This window comes from Pan troglodytes, chromosome 6, assembly GCF_028858775.2.
Source record: "Pan troglodytes isolate AG18354 chromosome 6, NHGRI_mPanTro3-v2.0_pri, whole genome shotgun sequence".
NCBI lineage: Eukaryota > Metazoa > Chordata > Mammalia > Primates > Hominidae > Pan > Pan troglodytes.
Genome location: NC_072404.2, coordinates 88,268,883 through 88,286,272, shown reverse-complemented (window position 1 = coordinate 88,286,272; position 17,390 = coordinate 88,268,883). Strand labels below are relative to the sequence as shown.

Genomic DNA, 17,390 nt, shown 5'->3' with positions numbered 1-17,390 from the left:
AAACTTTAGACCTAAAACCATAAAAACCCTAGAAGAAAACCTAGGCATTACCATTTAGGACATAGGCACGGGCAAGGACTTCATGTCTAAAACACCAAAAGCAATGGCAACAAAAGCCAAAATTGACAAATGGGATCTAATTAAACTAAAGAGCTTCTGCACAGCAAAAGAAACTACCATCAGTGTGAACAGGCAACCTACAAAATGGGAGAAAATTTTCGCAACCTACTCATCTGACAAAGGGCTAATATCCAGAATCTACAATGAACTCAAACAAATTTACAAAAAAAAAAACAAACAACCCCATCAAAAATTAGGCAAAGGATATGAACAGACACTTCTCAAAAGAAGACATTTATGCAGCCAAAAGACACATGAAAAAATGCTCATCATCACTGGCCATCAGAGAAATGCAAATCAAAACCACAGTGAGATACCATTTCACACCAGTTAGAATGGCAATCATTAAAAAGTCAGGAAACAACAGGTGCTGGAGAGGATGTGGAGAAATAGGAACACTTTTACACTGTTGGTGGGACTGTAAACTAGTTCAACCATTGTGGAAGTCAGTGTAGCGATTCCTCAGGGATCTAGAACTAGAAATACCATTTGACCCAGCCATCACATTACTGGGTATATACCCAAAGGATTATAAATCATGCTGCTATAAAGACACATGCACAGTTATGTTTATTGCGGCATTATTCACAATAGCAAAGACTTGGAACCAACCCAAATTTCCAACAACAATAGACTGGATTAAGAAAATGTGGCACATATACACCATGGAATACTATGCAGCCATAAAAAATGATGAGTTCATGTCCTTTGTAGGGACATGGATGAAATTGGAAATCATCATTCTCAGTAAACTATCGCAAGGACAAAAAACCAAACACCGCATGTTCTCACTCATAGATGGGAATTGAACAATGAGAACACATGGACACAGGAAGGAGAACATCACACTCTGGGGACTGTTGTGGGGTGGGGGGAGGGGGGAGGGATAGCATTAGGAGAAATACCTAATGCTAAATGACGACTTAATGGGTGCAGCACACCAGCATGGCACATGTATACATATGTAACTAACCTGCACATTGTGCACATGTACCCTAAAACTTAAAGTATAATAATAATAAAAAAAAGAAATAATCTGATGCCAAAAAAATAAAATAAAAAATAAAAAATAAAAATAAAAAATAAAGAAAGAAAGAAAGAAAGAAAGAGTCAAGTGTACTCCATGGCATAACTTTGCTAAGAACCAACTGATAAAGCATGTCTGTTGCTTTTTCTTGGTGATAATCTCAGTCTAACATAGGAAATCATATTTCTTCATGGCCAAAGAAAGAATTTGTTTTTCCCATGTAGTTAAAGGTGATGGCTCTGGAGGCAATGGTATTAGAATATTAAAATCTGGGCCGGACACAGTGGCTCACACCTATAATCCCAGCACTTTGGTGAGGCCAAGGCAGGCGGATCACCTGAGGTCACTAGTTCAAGACCAGCCTGGCCAACATGGCGAAACCTGTCTCCAATAAAAATACAAAAAAATTAGCCGGGCGTGATTGTGTGCGCCTGTAGTCCCAGTTACTCGGGAGGCTGAGGCATGAGAATCGCTTGAACCCAGGCAGTGGAGGTTGCAGTGAGCCAAGATCATGCCACTGCACTATAGCCTGGGCAACAGAGTGAGACTCTATCTCAATAGAAAAAAAAAAAAAAACTGTTGAAAAGTGATAAATCTCATATAATAATTGGCAGTTTGACTAGCTGTGATTTCCTGTGCTGTTTTCAATTTACTAGAAATCTGGAAGCATTGTAAGGCAGCGTTTCTGAAACTTCACAAAGGCCACTTATATCGCAATCTACAGAAGAGCCGTATTTAAAGTGCAGACTCTGTGGTTCCACCCAACGTACTGAGTTAGAATCTATTAGGGGGCGGGTGGGATGAACTTAGGAATCTACATTTCAAATAAATTATCCCAAATGGTTTTTATGCATGATAAAGTCAAGAAGCCATTTTTTACTCATATCTTTAGGAACGTGGAATAGAAAGGTCATAGCACCTAAGCATAAACACAGACTACATAAAAGTGATTAACAGAAGACTATAGCCAGAAATTTACCTCCTTTAGCCTCTTTCCAGTGATCCTCCACTTCCCCAGAGAGAGAGTGGAGGAAGAGGGACTAAAGAGACAGAGATGTGGAGCTCCAAGAATCAAGAACCCAAGATTTCATGCTATAATCAACTTCATAACCTAAACATCTTCAGGAATGTCAAGAATAGACAATCAGCCTGTTCCTGAGCCCATATCATGCTGTATTCCTGACAGAAATCAGGAAAGTTAGGAACAAAGGAAGCCTCTTGCTGTTCAGGTACACCTCACAAGGAGAAGTTGTGTGACAGTAGAAACCCTCAATTAAGTCTTTTATACAATTAAGTCTTGTATAAAAACAATGGTTAACCAAGTGGCATTTCAATTTTGTTTCTTAATTGTGTACTTTAATGTTTAGTAGTATTTTGTGGTAGATCAGGTGTGGTTCGTCCTGCATACTCTGTTCAGCATTTTATTTTAGGCTGGGTATGAAGAGGCAAGTAAATAGAGACTAATATTTTTCTTTCAAAATATCTAAGGTGAGATTTGCTTAGAAGAGGAAAAAAGGTGAAAGATAGGAAAAAATTAGCTTGGAGGATATAAAATAAGACCATAATGAATGTAGAACTAAACCAGACACAGTAGGTAACAGAACATAGAGACTATTTCCTCATACTAAAATTTCAGTTAATTCATTAAGTTTTTATTAGAAAACAACAAATACAGTTTTAACTCCTCTATATAAGAGAAGGAAAAATAATTACCCATGTAATGCAGTAAAGACAAGTATTCAACTGTGTGGATCATTAGGAAAGCTTTTGTGAAATTAACTTGAAACTAAAAACAATAAATGTTGTGATAATACAAAGATTTATTGAGTACTCACCATGTTCAAGAAATTATTCTAAGACATTGATATGTGTTAATTGATTTAATCCTAACAATCACTCTCTGTTATTATTTTTCTCATTTTACAGCTGGTGTACAGAGGGGCTAAATAATTTGCCCAAAGGGACATGGTCTATATGTGAATTCACATCCAATCATTTTGAACCCAGAGTCCACACTACACTATACAGTCTCCATGACATGAAAATAATGATGTAGAAATTCATGGAGTCGTTGGGACTCATCTTTATGATTCTTCATAGAGGCTTAGTAAAAATTTTAGGCTGAATTCTGAATTTGATGGGAAGTTCGGAGCCATGGACTTGCCCAATGTTGGAAGCAATGGAACTTCTTGTAAGAGTACCAAAAATAGTAGAGATGGCTCTAAATATGATCCCTCTTAAGTAGAAAATGAAATCTCATCAATTTAAACCTCACTGCATACATAATCATGGGGCTAACATTTCCTTTTGCACTACCCATGAAAGAATGGAAGTGAATGAATGGCATGAATAAAATTTCAAGGAGAAATATTTAACCTACTCATTAAGATGCATATTATGTTTTAGAATTTTAAAAGCATACATTTGCATACAATTAATAGGTCTGTTATAAGTGAGTCATATCTATCTTTAGTGTAAGCTCAGCAAAACCTCTGCCTAGTAATTTTGATAGCATTTCCATAGTTTGAAATATCATGTTATAAAACTACATGTATATTAAAATGTTCTACAAGTCCATTTTTTCACTAATTTATATGGACCCACTCCAATTAATATGAATAAGTGATACATTACTGAATTAATAGCTTCAAAGCTATTTAACACTTCCTTAACAACTTTGTTGAAATGCTATTATGCTATTAATTATTTGATGCTTTTTTCTCCTATCGTAAATAGTTAAACACATCATGCAATATTGATAGCAAAGCATTGTATGCACATAACATCATGTTGTGGTAATTTGATCTCTATTAAATTATATATAATCTATTTGTTTTAAACATGAGGTACTGATAGGCAAGTCTGTATTGATCTGATTTATTGTTCTATATTAATGAATTCATATACTTGCTTAATCTTCTACATGCTTAAAGACTTGCTACTGCTTTATAGAATGAGTACCTCACTGTTAGATTTTGTCCAACAAAAGCATAAGTGAGAAGAATTGTTCCCATCTTTAACATGACTACATTACAAAGACACAGTGAAAATGGAGAAATAATGGCTTGGGTAGATTTATGTGTGACTCTTCCACTATGCAATGTTGACAAGTGGTTTCCAAAGTAAAATTATTTAACATGTCCAATTTAGTCAATATATCCAACCAAAGTTTCTTAAAAGAGGGACAACTATTGCATCAGAATCTAATATACATTTTTATGGAACTGTTTTAGATGTATAATCCCAGAATTCACTATTTTTCTTGCCGAATTGAAATAGTTCTATTTTAAGGGCAGATAAGCACTTTGGGCATCTCTTTATTTTTGATCCTTCTTTTCAGTATTTGTTGTAAAATGAGTTTCATCGTGTATATATGATGTTTAAACTTATATGCAATTATTTGGGCCTTAATGAATGAGGTTATATGACTTTGAAGACAAAAATAATCTCAGTATATTAATAATTAATCTCTTTTACACTGTCAACAAATCTTCAAATGGAAAAACTTAACTTTGTCTCCAGTAGTTATATAACCTTTTCAAAAATATAATACAAAGTTGATATCTATTGTGTGGTGATGTTTGAGACAAATATTGGTCCTTGGTTCTCTATTTTATCTAAGGCCAAAATGATAAATCTGTAAGCTAGAGCTGAATTTATAGTCCATCATTAAATGTTTATTGAGCACCTACTATGGGCACAATATCATATTGGGGATGTTAAATATAAACTTCATTGTTTCAAATGCCTGTCTCAGATTTATTTGTGTTGTGGATGTCAAATATGTTGAGATCATTTAAAGATCACTTTGTTCAGGCCAAGACTGAAAGCTTAGATTCATCCATGAATTGGGAATGTAATTGCAGGAGTTATCATCATAGATATGGTATTGAAATAGGAGAGCTCTTGATAAGAAAATACACTAAACAAGTAAGGAATGTGGCTGTGGCATAGTAAGAAATAGATATCTAGTCTTTGTCCCTGGTTCCTGTCACAGAGCTCCTAAAACCCTTGGAATTTCTTGAGTAATAGAAGTGTCTTTTGCTATTCATAACAAGCCCCTTTTAATCTTACCCAAGTTTGTACTCATGACAGGGACGGTCACCAAGATGCCAAGTAATCAGAGGGTTAGAACTTTCCGTTCAGCCACCCACCTTCGAGGAAGTTGGAGTCCTGGAGATTGAGCTCTATAAAAACTCTTGAACAATGAGATTTGGAGAGTTTCTGGGATGGTGAACACATAGAGGTACTAAGATGGTGGCATGCCCTAAGAGGGCATGGAAGCTCCATGCACCATTCTCCCCCTTACCCCACACCTTGCCTTATGAATCGCTTCTATTTAGCTGTGGCTGAGTTGTATCCTTTGTAATCAACCCATTAACATAAGTAAAGTGCTTTTCTGAGTTCTGTGAACCCTTTAGAAAATTATCATATCTGAGGAGGAGGTTGTGAGCACCCCCAATTTATGGCCGGTGTCTGTCAGATATGTAAGTTGCCCAGGACTTGCAATTGGCCTTTGTACTGGGGGCAGTCTTGTGGGGCTGAGCCTTTATATCTTGTGGGATCTGACTTTAATTCTAGGTAGATAGCATCAGGATTGAATTCAATTATTGGACACTCAGTTGGTCTCAAAAGAATTAGTTGTTGGTGTTAGAAAACATCAAAATGGCCAAGGATAATACCGGAAAGAACTGATGCATCCTAGACATCACAAGGACAATTTCTTCTCCACCACATCTATCCCACCCCATCTATTCCTCTTCACAGTCCTATCCAGTTGGCCCACTCCTACTTGCTCTCCAGGGGAGACCACATTCAACCCTTACCTGTGTCACTTCCTCCAGGGCAGAAATTAATGTCTCTCTTTCTGCAGACTTATACCTCCTACAACCAGGCCCACATGTTCACTTCTGCAGGACTGAATTCAGTACCCTCCTCTCCAGATTTACTCCTCTTACTCTACTTCCTTTTTCAGTTTCATTTAGCCTATGTTCTTTAAAAAATATCTTAGACTCCTTCTTCTTCCTCTCTTTTCCATATCTAACCAGCCACCAAGTAGTATTAGTTCATTGATATTTGACATTGTGCCAATGCCTTGAATAGCGGTGTGTAACTGATCACTAATTTTTTTAGACTAAGTAATTGAATTGGAAATTTATTACGTCTGTCTTCCTACCTTTGGGTATCTCTCTTTACCTCCTTCTCACCAAATCTTGAGCCAGGATGTTCTGAAACACTATGTATAATTAAAGTCTCTTGATCCAATATCAGAAATTCATCCACACCATTCCCAACATTGCTGCCAAATGAGCTTTTTGAAATGGAAAGCCAACTATTCGCCTTCAGAATGTCACAGAACAAAGTCTAGGTTCTTGGGTGTGGCGTATAAGCCCTCAGGCATAAAAAAGCCTGCATTATTTCCTTCCAGCCTGCAATTCTAACTTCACTTCTTTTTTTTACAGGTACACTGACAGGCTGTCAAAGAATGACATACAGTTCTCCAAAAGTGACTATTTTGTTTGCTTATTTCTTTCCATTTGACTTTACTCCATCCTTTCTGCTCTACCTACTGTGGTTTCTTCATTTCACTTATTCATCATCCTAAAAGGTTTAATTTTGTGCATCCCCTCCTCTGCGAAACTTTCATTCAGACCCTCAAATAGGGTGGATTTACTTTGTATTCTTTATTGTGACAATTATTGCATTGTCTTATAAATGATTTATTTTTTATATCCCATGCAGTAAGAAATACATTGGTCTCCTGTAAATTTCAAAAATTTTGTTATTTGAATCACTTATAATAGTGCCTAGAACATAGTCTGGTCTTAATTAATATTGTTGAATGAATAAATAAATGAATGCTATTCAAAGCAATCGGGATAGAGTTCTAATTTACATTTATTTGTTATTTTAAATGATAATCACTACTACATTAAGTACGTATTTTGTGTGAAGCATTATACATATATTATTTCATTTATTTAAAAAAACCCCAAGATATTGTTGTTCCTATTTTACAGATGAGGAACTAAGACTGAAATAAACAACATTTCCATGTCTTTTAGATTGTTAAGTTGTAGGTTTTGAACAACATCTGCTATACTCTTTAGTTGCAATTCTAAACCATATGCTCACATGTGAACTATGCATCAAGGATTATGCATAATCCCTCTCTCTTATATAAAAACGTATGTTACAATAATGATGATTCTTAATTAGTATATTGAGATATATTGTCAGGCTCCTTCCCCAGATATCCACATAATTTTCTCCCCTACTTCCTTCACGTTTCTGCTCACGCCACCTTCTCAGAGAGACCCTCCTCCTCTGATGACCTTATGTAAAAGCAGTCCCCCACTCCTTGCCATATTATTATCTATATCCACACAATAAATATTTATTGAATGAGTGAAAAGCTGGTCACCATACTACCTATGGTGAACAGGTGTACTCTTCTTCTTAAAAAAAGAAAAAAAAAGATGAAACCAAGAAGAGATAAAGCAAGTGTACTCTTTTGTAAAACAAAATAAAACAAAAAAAAATTTACAAAAGCCCAGCTATATGATACTTTAGAGAGTAAATTATTATACAACTTTTTATTTTGAAATAATTATAAATTCATAGGAATTTGAAAAAAGTTTATACCTAGAGGTCATTCAGTAAAATTTTATTTTGTAAAGGGACTTAGAGTAGGTTTTTCCTATGTGTGTAAAGACTCTCTAGGGTGCTTAAAATATAATTTTATTTATATGCATCTTTTCAAGAGAATGTTAAAATAGAACTCTAGCAGCAATTGCACTCTCTGGAACTCAATGCCTAATTCAGTAAATGTACCAACTGAATAGGCTCTCCCTAGTATTCATTCAAACTGCTATAAAATTGCCAGTATATTTGCAAAAATAAATTTCAGATATTGTATTTGCAGCTGGTGGCTGGCAGTGTTCATAATCCTGCTTTCTTTAATGACTGTGATTAAATCACCAGAAGAGATTCACACCGTGGGCCCTCTGCTTTCTCCATCATGAGTAGTATCCTCTGAAATTATTATAGCGGGAGCAAATAGTAACCTCCTGATATAAAGCTCTATACAGGTGGAGATAATGCAGAAAGATTTCTCCAGGGCATTTTCTCTACCTACTCCTCCAGCTATGGCTTAAAACAAAGTATGTTTTGAAAATAGCAACATTCATTTTTTCTGTATTTGAAAAGTAATATTTTATAAATGACTTCTGTATTTTCTACCCGCTATTCTGATAGTTTCCAAGGAAATAAAATTATCTCATTAACATGATCTTCTGCTTTAACTTGTAGGAAACTGAGCCGTCTCTTTGACATTGTCAAGTTAATGAAAAATATGGCCCCTGCTACCTTTTGTCCTTTAAATGTCAATTGTTAAAAAAATATTTTTTGCCATACTGAGACACATTTTTAAATATTTGTCCAGTTGTTTTCACTCCTCTGTCTTCTCTGTTTTCACTCCTCTATTTTCTCTAACAATATATTTCTGTACATATGAGAAAATTCATGAATCAGGAGTTCCTTCCTAATGAAGAATAGTATTTATTAAGGAAATCAATTCCAATGCCTTTAATTTCAGGTGTCAATTTGATTGATCGTGTGTTCCTTCTGTGAAATGCAATATATGTGAAATGAAAAACCATTGTTAGTTACTCCAGGGCACAAAAGACAGATCAAATTATTTCACACAAACATTATACTTTATGATATTTGACAAATATATATTTGAAATGAAAAAGTATTTTGTTGACTTTACTAATAATTTAAAAGTACACCATTCATTCCAAAGTAAGTCTAATTAATTGAATTTTTAGTCTTATCAATAATTCACTAAATTACATTTGTTCTTTGTAGTTGAACACCTAGAAATGCACACAGGAAGAGCCATTTTTAAAAATGAGAATGGTCACAGTGTTGTTTGTTCATATGTTATTAAATGTTTATTGAATCCTTTATCTGTGTTAGGAGCTGAGACTCTAATAGTGATACATCCTCTGTCCTTAAAAAGTTTACAGTTCATTTGAAGGGGCAAGTAAACCACCAATAATTAACCATAACTGCTGAGGCTTTGTGAGTAATTTGAACTTTTATTAGCATTAGCTCAATCTGCAAACAAAATGCTTAAATTTTCTGGGCTTTCTGTGAAGAAATATACTTGGAATAAGTGATATTTCCCAAGCTTTCCCAGGCATTCATGTCACCTTGAATACACGTGTAGCAGGCTTCTCCCTCAGAGATTCTTATTGGGAGGGTAGAAGCATGGAATCTTTATCAGTGTTCCAGGTGATACTGATCTGGGAAGTTTAAGAAATAGACTTTGCATAATGCATATTGCACTTTTTAATTGTCATTTCCTTTTAAAAAAAAATGTCCTTTGTCTACTTATAAAATACTTAGATCCACCTAGTACAGACAGAAACACAACTAAAATCATTACTGCTAATTAAGTGCTAACTTGTTATGCACCATGAAACGTAACAGCAAGTCAAATTAGTTGACACTGACATTAAATACAAACATGGAAAGAATAAACAGAGTCTTTAGACAGCCAAAACAGAATGATAGGAAAGGAACTGATGCTCTAGGAGTTACTCTTCGCTGTTGCATTAGGCTATTCTTGCATTGCCATAAAGAAATACCAGACTGGGTACTTTATAAAGAAAAGAGCATTAATTGGCTCACAGTTCTGCAGGCTGTATGGGAAGCATAGTGTATCTGCTCAGCTTCTGAGGAGGCCTCAGGAAACTTACAATCATGGCAGAAGGCAAAGGGGGAAATAGCACTGTGCATGGCTGGAGGAGGAGCAAGAGAGGCAAAAGTGCAACACACTTTTAAACAGCCAGATTTCAGGAGAATGCACTTACTATCATGAGAACAGCACCAAGGGGATTGTGCTAAAACATTCATGAGACATGTGCTCCCATGCTCCAATCACCTCCCATCAGGCCCCACCTCCAACATTGGGGATTAGAATTCAACATGAGATTTGGACAGGAACACAGAGCCAAACCATATCAATTTTCTTCTAGCTAATATTCAAAATGCTTAGTCCAATATAGAAGGCTTTTCACATGATGTAATCTGGTCCTGAACACTGTGCACTCCAGCCAAGTCACTACATTGCTTCTTGCCTCCATGCTCCAAAACAGCTGTTCCCTCTGCTTCAAAAGCTTTCTCTTGATCTCCACCCCCAAACTGTATTTCTCTTCTTGGGGATTCAGCTTAACTATCTCTCTTTCTGGGAATCTTTGCCAGCCCCTGCCCAACTGTATTAGTCAGGGTTCACCAGAGGGACAGAATTAGTCATATCATATATATATGACAGATATATGAAGGGGATATATGAAGTGGAATATATATATATATGAATGATATATATATGAATGATATATATATGAATATTATATATATATATGAATGATATATATATATGAATGATATATATATGAATGATATATATATGAATGATATATATATGAATGATATATATATGAATGATATATATATATGAATGATATATATATAAAGGGGAGTTTATTAAGTATTAACTCACACGAACACAAGGTCCCACAATAGGCCTTCTGCAGGCTGAGGAGCAAGGAAAGTCCGGTTTCAAAACTGAAGAACTTGGAGTCCAATGTTCAAGGGCAGGAAGCATCCAGCAAGGGAGAAAGATGTAGGCTGGGAGGCTAAGCCAATCTCTCTTTTCACATTTTTCTGCCTGCTTTTTTTACTGGCAGCTGATTAGATTGTGTCCACCCAGATTAAGGGTGGGTCTGCCTTTCCCAGCCCACCTACTCAAATGTTAATTTCCTTTGGCAACACCCTCACAGACACATCCAGGATCAATACTTTGTATCCTTCAATCCAGTCAAGTTGACACTCAGCATTAACCATCACACCAACTCAGCTGAGTTCATTGCTTTCTCCTTGAAGTCACACTATACTTTGTACATACCTGTTTTGTCATTTTTCACAGAATATAGTAATCCTACATTTTCATATTTGTTGTGTCTTATGAACTGTATAGGGTCAAGGGCAGCTCCTAGCAATTTTATATTCCCTGGAACATAGTAGCTGTTCAATTTAATGTTTATTGAAATGCACAGAAGTGCTAAACTTGCAGTTTAAGAATATCATTGGAAGTTTTTAAGAAACAATATGATAATCCATTATAAAAGATGATCTTTATTCATTTTTAAATTAAAAATGTAATTTTTGGTTTGCTGCATTAGTTTGCTAAGGATAACATCCTCCATCTCCATCTGTGTTCCCGTAAAAGACATGATCTTGCTCTTTTTTATGGCCTCATAGTATTCCCTGGTGTATATGTACTACATTTTCTTTATCTACTCTGTCATTGATGAGCATTTAGGAGTGGAGGGTTGGAGGAGAGAGAGGAACAGAAAAGATAACTATTGGGTACTGGGCTTAATACCTGGATAATGAAATAATCTGTGCAATAAACTCCCATGAAATGAGTTTACCTATGGAACAAACCTTCACATGTACCCCCGAACCTAAAATAAAAGTTAAGCAAAAACAATTATAACAAAATATATATATATACACACATAATTTTTTATAATTTAAAATTTAGATACTGCCTTATTCCCTTAGAGCTACTGTAACAAAATAGCAGAGGCTGGGTAACTTAATTCTGGAGGCTGGGAAGTTCAAGATCAAGATGCTGACAGGTTTAGTGTCTGGTGAGGGACAATTTCCAGACTCATAGATGGCATCTTCTTATTGCCTCCTCACATGGTGGAAGGGATGAACAAGTTCCCGGAAGCCTTTTTTATAAAGGCACTACTCCCATTCCTGAGGCTTTGCCCTTATTATCTAATCACATCCCAAAGGCCTCACTTCTTAATACCTCCACCTTGGGGTTAGAATTTCAACATATAAATTTGGGGGAGAATACAAATATTCAGATACAGTTGGTTAATCAATCAATTTGTGACTTTTTAACTTTTATAATCCACTATCTGTGAAAAAAAAAAGTCACCCTCAATGTTAAAGAATTTTCTAGAAATTTAGGGCTTATTCCACTGTATCTCACTTCTTCGGGATATTCTGAGCTTGCAGTAATCATGGTAAAGAACGTCTGATTTAGGTGGCATAACTAATTCTAAAAGTAAAAAGTAAATAAACACAGGCAAGGGAAGCAAAAGCAGAGAAAAGTAAAGTCAGTTATTACAAACTTGGGAGGGGAGTTACTTTTGAAAGGGGAGTTACAAGGCAACTTACTAAAACATAGGCCATAGAATTCCTCAGTTCTTTGAGATTATTGGTCAAGAGTGCAAATGTGTGTATGTAGCAAAGGAAATGAATTTAGAACAGAATCTGAAATATAAAACAAGCTACATGAAAATACTATTTCCTTTCCTAATAAGACATTCAAGTCAAGATTTTACTTTGCTCAAGAATAGAACCTTTCCCTGAGGAACTAGAGACATTTTATCAAATTATGTTTAGCTGTTTCTAGAAAGATGTAAAATCCAAAGAATTAGAAAATATATAAAGGATAAGTATAACATTTACCAAACTAACCAGTACCATTTTCCCACGTTAGGAAGTTGGAATATTAGACTAGTGTTGTACTTAAACCTTGCAATAGTTAACTTGGGCAAGAGAAAAGCACCACAATTTTTACTAACTTAAAATTTGTTCTCTGCAAGATCAATGGAAAAAAATCTTTCATAAGTGGTTGTAAAAGATTTGAGATATGTCCATTATTTCACAGAACCAAGTTACATATAAATTTTACTCATTTTCTGGAATGAAATTGTATTTATTACCTTTCTGTTATTATCCAAGGCCTTTTACATTTATATTACTACCTAAGGTTTTTAAATGGCATAATGGATACCAAGTGAAGAATTGGGGAAAAATTTTCACTTTATTAATTCCAAAGTTTGACTTGGTTATAATTTACAATTTTTTTTCCTTTTAAAAAAAAAAAATTACTTTAAGTTCCAGGATTCACGTGCAAAATGTGCAGGTTTGTTACATAGGTCTATGTGTGCCATGGTGGATTCCTGCACCTATTGACCCATAATCTAGATTCCCTCCCCTCGCCACCCACCCCACAACAGGACCCAGAATGTGTTGCTCCCCTCCCTGTGTCCATGTGTTCTCATTGTTCAACTCCCACTTATGAATGAGAACATGCAGTGTTTCATTTTCTGTTCCTGTGTTAGTTTGCTGAAAATGATGGATTCCAGCTTCATCCATGTCCCTGCAAAGGCCATGATCTCATTCCTTTTCATGGCTGCATAGTAGTCCATGGTCTCTATGTACCACATTTTCTTTATCCAGTCTATCACTGATGGGCATTTGGGTTGGTTCCATGTCTTTGCTATTGTAAACAGTGCTGCAATAAACATACGTGTGCATGTGTCTTTATAGTAGAATAATTTATATTCCTTTGGGTATACATCCAGTAATGGGATTACTCGGTCAAGTAGTGTTTCTGGTTCTAGGTCCTTGAGAAATCACACTGTCTTCCACAATGGTTGAACTAATTTACATTCCCACCAATAGTGTAAAAGTGTTCCTATTTCTCCACAGCCTCACCAGTATCTGTTGTTTCTTGACTTTTTTTTTTTTTTTTTTTGAGATGGAGTCTCACTCTGTAGCCCAGGCTGGAGTGCAGTGGCATGATGTCGGCTCACTGCAAGCTCCGCCTCCTGGGTTCACGCCATTCTCCTGCCTCAGCTTCCCGAATAGCTGGAAGTACAGGCGCCTGCCACCACGCCTGGCTGATTTTTTTTTTTTTTTTTTTTTTTTTTAGTAGAGACGGGGTTTCACCATGTTAACCAGGATGATCTTGATCTCCTGACCTCGTGATCCACCCACCTCAGCCTCCCAAAGTGCTGGGATTACAGGTGTGAGCCACCGCGCCTAGCCGTTTCTTGACTTTTTAATGATTGCCATTCTGACATGAGATGGTACCTCATTGTGGTGGTTTTGATTTGCATTTCTCTAATGATCAGTGATGTTGAGCTTCTTTTTATATGTTTGTTGGCCGCATAAATGTCTTCTTTTGAGAAGTGTCTGTTCATATCCTTTGCCTACTTTTTGATGGGTTTTTTTTTTTTCTTGTACATTTGTTTAAGTTCCTTGTAGATTCTGGATATTAGACCTTTGTCAGACGGGTAGATTGCAAAAATGTTCTCCCATTCTGTAGGTTGCCTGTTCACTCTGATGATAGTTTCTTTTGCTGTGCAGAAACTCTTTAGTTTAATTTGATCCCATTTGTCAATTATGGCTTTTGTTGCAATTGCTTTCAGCATTTTCATCATGAAGTTTTTGCCCATGCCTATGTCCCGAATGGTATTGCCTAGGTTTTCTTCTATTTTTTTCTTTCTATTTTCTATCTGCACAACATTCTATAGTAGTGATCTACATATATGTTCTAGCAAAATATTGAATACATAATATGTTTTCAATAGGTACATGTTAATTGGTTCCAGACATATTCAGTTATTTGCTCTAAAGTTCACATGACATTCACTGATGAAATTGCTTCTTGGAATCTAAAGGCTGTTCTTAGTGCTCTCGGCATCAGCTTATTTTCTTTCTCAGTTGATTTGGCTTCAAAAACACCAACATGAATCATATTACACAAATGAGCTTATTTAATCTACCTCTAAATATTATTTGTAATGAATTTCTCACCCTTCATCCATTCTTCTTATCTTAGAATATCAGCCCAGTCATTTTAGGTCACAATCAGGATACTGAAGCCTGACTTGTTGATGTAATTTGAGAAAACTAAATAAATCTTTCTGTCTGGCCAACTCCCCAGAGTTCACCACCCAGCTGTATTTAAGAATTACTGTCAACTGTAGCAACAGAAGAGACAATTCCATGAAATGCCAAAATTTAAACACTGGTGTACTTCCTATTTCAGAGACTTTGGTGTCATAGTTCTGTAAAACAAATATAATGACAACATTCTTCTACCAAATAGATTCTGAAGTTAGTTTCCCTCCTTGTTACTTGATGGTATAATAATTTTGGGAACTATGGCATAGCCCACAGGTACTTATAGCATTCTACTCCAACTTCACTTTCTGTCACTCTACAATATACCTGATGTTCCAACCAAACCAAGTCTCTCAAATATACCACATTTCCCCCCTAACTTACTGTCTTTGCATATGCTGTTGCTTTTAGGTAGGACATCATCTCCTCTCCTCCGCTTTCTTTAGAATATTTGTTTTGTATTTTCATATGTAACTCCAATATTCCCTTCTTCATAAAGTCTCTTTACATCCCTCAGATAAAGCTAGTTTATTTTATTCAGTGCATTAAATAGTTAAATATATTTTAGTTTAGTTGTTTACTTGTTTGTATCCTGTTTTATCTTAATTAACTTTTGAAAGACCCCACACCTCCTTTCTGAAACATTTTGGCTTATTAGACATGGTTTATCTCTCTGCTTGCAAAATGAATTTGGGGAAAAATAGAGGCCTAATTTTTTAGTGGAAATAGGTAATTCCAAATCCTGTGAAAGTCAGGTAAATGAATATACTTAGATTTTAAGAGCCTTCAGGAAGCCAAAGGAAAAAGGGAATTCTATTTGATAGCAGAACTGAGCTTTATTTGCTTCATTGTAAAATCCTAATCTTGTATTTAGTATACAAAAGTCAACAAGGTTTGACTAGAAAAAATCAGACTGAATTTTAGCTACTATGTTGCCCTTTCACTTAGCGAGCTTGGAAAAATCATTATAATAAACCCCAGTCCTACAAGATTCACCACCCAGATTTTAATCCAAGTTAGGAAAAGATATGAAACCCAATAATATGGTCTGAGGGAAAATTAAACATGTGTACCCCAGGGTGATAATCTTTATCAAGCATTGAGAAAACTTGATATTCCCTATTAAATTCTCATCCTACTTTAAGCCCAACAGAAGAATGATTTAACATCTGGTATTAAGGAATCCGACCAAAGATAACAAAGGGACACCTTGCACCTGAGCTAGCTCTTCTTTTGGAACAAAGTGTCTCAGGCCCTTTAAAGAGGGCTTTTGGGCTTCTGTCCTCTCTTTGGAACATTCTCTACCCAGGGTTTCTCCCTGTCTTCAGTAGTTTGCAGTAGCCTCCTCCCACCCACTATTTCACCCACCTCTACTCTCAAATATTTTAATCCCTTAACTTCAGCAATAATGATTTCTCAAATGCATACACCCATTGTCTAGTTTTTGTTTGAGATCAAAGGTCGGCTGGACTTGCTGAGACTCACCCATAGTAACAACACTCAGCCCTGCTTAAGCTTTTCCTCCCCCTTCCACATGGCCTAAGGCAAAGCAATTACTGCCATTACTTTTAAATATATATATGTGCATATGTATAGATATGCATTCATATATGTGTGCATACACACATATATACATATGTGTATATGTGTGTGTGTATGAAGCTCCCATTTAGAAATTGACCCTAGAGATGTTTATAATTTCTATAAGCTTTATTATAGCATATCATCCTTGACCAAAAATAGCACTACCTGCTTGGCTACAACTCAGCCTCCTTTATAACTTATAAAAGAGAATTATCAAATTTGGAGAATGTGTGAATGAAAATGTTTGCATCACTAGGAACATTATAAGGAAAAGACAGTGAAATCACTGAATTTCAAGGCTGGATAAAATATTATAAACCATGTTGGTAGAGATTCCTCTCCACTCTCAGGGATGGTAACTATTGAAGCACAGATGTGGCTAAAATTACTCTATGGTGATAAAAACCAAGTCAACATCAGCATGCAGGTAATTAAGGATGATGATAGACGAGAGACCTCAACTACCTATTGCAAACCCCAAAGACAGTGAAAGTTTCAGCCATCTTCAAAATGTAACTAGACGAAAGCAATGAAACAGAAGAGAAAATGAAGAGGGAGTATTAGCCATTTCAGGTACCAAAGGAGAACTTTTCTAGCTGTGACAGAATCAGCTACCCACCACAAAGGACATGGTGGTGTGGGTGTTCCCACGATTATAGTGGAGACACTTCAGGGCCCACATACAGTTTACTAATAACAATCAACATGCCTACATTTTTATTATGTAACTGCATTTCTATATTAGTAGTAGCTGACTACATTCAGAAATATCTTTTCCTACCTATGTATGTCATTCTTTTTCATGTCCTTGCTTCCATCTTTCTGTCTTTCTTCTGCTTTAGTTCTTTTCTTCTTTCTTTTCCTCTAT

The 17,390-nt window shown here is 35.8% G+C and overlaps 1 protein-coding gene across 13 annotated transcripts in view; it reads left to right on the top strand.

The window, feature by feature from the left end:
• The window catches only part of MAGI2 (membrane associated guanylate kinase, WW and PDZ domain containing 2), a 1,434,944-nt gene that overhangs the window by 526,647 nt on the left and 890,907 nt on the right, over positions 1-17,390 (top strand). The gene's annotated exons all lie outside the window — the stretch shown is intronic.